This window comes from Rana temporaria (genome assembly GCF_905171775.1).
Source record: "Rana temporaria chromosome 4 unlocalized genomic scaffold, aRanTem1.1 chr4b, whole genome shotgun sequence".
NCBI lineage: Eukaryota > Metazoa > Chordata > Amphibia > Anura > Ranidae > Rana > Rana temporaria.
Window position 1 is genome coordinate 647,406 of NW_024404434.1, and position 3,781 is coordinate 651,186.

The 3,781-nt window shown below is 45.6% G+C and overlaps 1 long non-coding RNA gene across 1 annotated transcript; it reads left to right on the forward strand.

Annotated features, from left to right (window-relative positions):
* The first annotated feature begins 1,334 nt into the window (after positions 1-1,334).
* LOC120921747 lies at positions 1,335-2,801 on the forward strand. Its single transcript, XR_005744949.1, has 3 exons — positions 1,335-1,373; positions 2,022-2,131; positions 2,764-2,801. It is a non-coding gene; the product is annotated as an uncharacterized LOC120921747 (long non-coding RNA).
* Positions 2,802-3,781: the final 980 nt, after the last annotated feature.

The following is a 3,781-nucleotide window of genomic DNA, read 5'->3' on the forward strand; positions in this document are numbered from 1 at the left end:
GCTGAGTAGGCCTCACCTTGGGCAGGGATCAGCGGCGGGAAGTCTTCCTCGTCTACAACCGGGAATCTGATCTTCTTCCCCCTGCCAGTAAACGTACCGGAGGATCTCCGCCTCATCCAGACGAAGCAGGTAAGTGTTTTAGCCAGAAAAAGGGGACCTGGAGTCGGATCTTAGTAGAGGACCCAGCGGAGCTCGAGCAAGAAGCGACCGCTCACTTCGCCATCCCGGACACGCTCCCCAAGCTGTTTCATTTTTATATATTTTTTAAATTAAACCCTCTCGTTTTTTACGCCTACACTATGGGATTGTCCTTTTCTTTTTCCCCACATGGTGTTTGATAAACACACGCTCACATACATCTATGCAAGTTCCATTTGGAAGCAGTGGTTAACCCTATGAGCTGTGGATTCTACCATTTAATCTGTGGAGAGATCCGGATTCGTTCTTGACACCCCAAAGGATCAGAATTTCCTGCTGTGCCTGTTTAGACTGTTCCTGAAAAGGATTAGTCACAGGCTTTCTGGTAAGCCTTTATTTCTACTGGTGTTGGGCCACTGATGTCTGAAATCTCCCTCCTTTCTCACCTGTGGATCTCCTAATTGGACTTTCATTGTTTGCATCTTTTCATCACCTGCATTGGAAGGGGCTAATAACTCCCAGTTTTTTTCTGTGAACTTCCAGCTTTTTTCTGTGGACTCTTTTTGTTTTGCACCTCATATGCTGAATTGGTCACTTTGTTTTACACTGTTTATTTATAAGTAATTTATGCTTAGTGCCATAATGATTGGCACAGTGTTATCACAACCTATGCATTTATAGTTTTAGTGTATTCACATATTGAATTAAGTTTCAAACGATTGTTACCACCTATAGATTAACATTGTTTACACCTGTTGCTTTAGATACTTATGTGGTATATGCTGTCCAGCGCTACACTGTTTTTGCACATATATTGGTGACATAATTGCCCAAATCTGGGGATCAGGAGCCATTTCCACCCTTTACTCTTGGCTGGGGTTCTTTGTATCTATATAACAGATGTTCTACATGACTAAATCTGACATCAATTTTACTGCAAAATCAAAGGGGCCAAAATGTTTCCCCCCCCCTCCCCCGAGCAGTAATATATTTCTATCCCCCTTGGTGGGAGTGGAGATGACCCATCTATAAGGATATACTGTACATACACACAGCACAAGGCCGTGTTCACACTACGAGACGTTTCTGCAGTTCCTCTGATCTCCACAAGATGGCAGACAGGAAGTCTCTATGGAAGACAGGAAGTGATGTCAGGCACAGACAGGAAGTTCCGGGTGAGAGGTGAGTCGGGAGGAAAAAGAGAGGAGACGTTGCTGGAAGAGGCAGCAGAGGAGGTAATAAGATCTTATCTTCTATTTACACCCAGTAACCCCGTCATGTCCGTCCTCTTCCTCCATAGTCACTGTGACGTCTTTTATCTCCAGCAGATGATGATATACACATATATAGTGTGGAGACCTAGATTAACCCCTTCAGGGTCAGAACTACGGATGAGCTCCGGCGTGTTTGCATAGAACACGTGCAGAGCCCGCCAGGAAGTGTGCACAGCGCTGCGCTAATCACAGCCAGGGAGACATTTCCCGATTTCTGCAGCCGAGCATCGGGAAATGTCTCCCTGGCTGTGATTAGCACAGCGCCGTGCACACTTCCTGGCGGGCTCTGCACGTGTTCTATGCAAACAAGCCGGAGCTCATCCTTAGTCAGAACATTTCCTCACCTATGGGGCCAGAACATTCTCTTCATATTGGAGATGTGGGGGGGGATAGGGAAGGTTTATGTAGACATAAAGGCCAAAGGAAAGGAGGATCCCAGACCCCAGAAACATATCAAACACTAAACTGAATGTTCCTCTGTGTGTAAGACCACTGGGGGGCGTTCTTACATGATATAACACCTCATATTATCCCCCATACACCCCCATCCTAATATTATACAACTAGTACAGTCCAGATCATTCTCTCTTATCAATTATTGGTCCACAGGTAAATCTGTATACATCACATGACCAATCAGCATGGAGCAGGACCGGAGTCATATGACTGAGAGGATTCTAAACCTCACCCTGGAGATCATCTACCTGCTGACCGGAGAGGTGAGGAGGATTCTGGGAGGTCACATGACATCACTCTTATCTCTAATAATAATACACAGACCTGACCGGAGAGGTGAGGAGGATTCTGGGAGGTCACATGACATCACTCTTATCTCTATTAATAATACACAGACCTGACCGGAGAGGTGAGGGGGATTCTGGGAGGTCACATGACATCACTCTTATCTCTATTAATAATACACAGACCTGACCGGAGAGGTGAGGAGGATTCTGGGAGGTCACATGACATCACTCTTATCTCTATTAATAATACAGACCTGACCGGAGAGGTGAGGAGGATTCTGGGAGGTCACATGACATCACCCTTATCTCTATTAATAATACACAGACCTGACCGGAAAGGTGAGGAGGATTCTGGGAGGTCACATGACATCACTCTTATCTCTATTAATAATACAGACCTGACCGGAGAGGTGAGGAGGATTCTGGGAGATTACATGACATCACTCTTATCTCTATTAATAATACAGACCTGACCGGAGAGGTGAGGAGGATTCTGGGAGATTACATGACATCACTCATATCTCTATTAATAATACACAGACCTGACCGGAGAGGTGAGGAGGATTCTGGGATTCTAACATGATATTCCTATTGGTTCCTCAATACAGAGATTTCCTCTTGTGAAGTCAGGTGATCACATGACCATCACAGTGCCTCCATGTGACTCGCTAAAACCCGAGAGACACAACATGGAGAAGATTCTAGAAGTCACCAAGAAGATGATGGAGCTGCTGACAGGAGAGGTGAGGAGGATTCTGAGACATTATCCAGTAACAGACAAGGGGTGTGTCTGGATGGTGACTGTATCATTGTGTGTGTCAGGTTCCTATAAGGTGTCAGGATGTCACTGTCTATTTCTCCATGGAGGAGTGGGAGTATTTAGAAGGACACAAGGATCTCTACAAGGACGTCATGATGGACAATCAGCCGCCCCTCACATCACCGGGTAAGAGGAGACTTTATTGTAAAGGAGAGAGCAGTACGGAGGCTCCACCTAGATCCCCCATCATCTGATAAACACATAGAAACAATGGATTCAGTCAGTGTGTGTGTTTCCTACAGATGGATCCAGTAATGGGAACCCACCAGAGAGATGTCCCCGTCCTCAGGATTCCACACTGGTCAATATTAAAGAAGAGATAAAAGAGGAGGATGATGAGGATGGGGTGATGGAGGAAGAACACAAAGATCTGTACCAGGACACCATGGTGGAGTCATCTAGCTACAGAGACCCCCCAGAGAGATGTCCCCGTCCTCTGTATTCCCGGGACTCCACACAGGAAGGTCACACCATCCCTCCTTATTTAAAGGTTGGTGGGACGGAACATCTAGACATGGACTTGTGGGGGGATGTGTGGATTTTATAGATGTGATGTCACAATAATAAAGCTTATATCTTACAGATGATATTCTCTCTCATTCTCTTGGTTTAGAGTGGAGATCCAATCGATATAGAATTTGAGGTGAAATCAGAAGAAGAAGAGACGTATGTGAGGGATGATCAGCAGTCTATGGAGGAGGATGGAATAACAGGGACATTTATAGAGGAGGACACTCCTACAGAGATCAGCACAGGTGGGTCATTAGCACTAAATCCATTCCTCCACCCATACTGCTCACTGATTG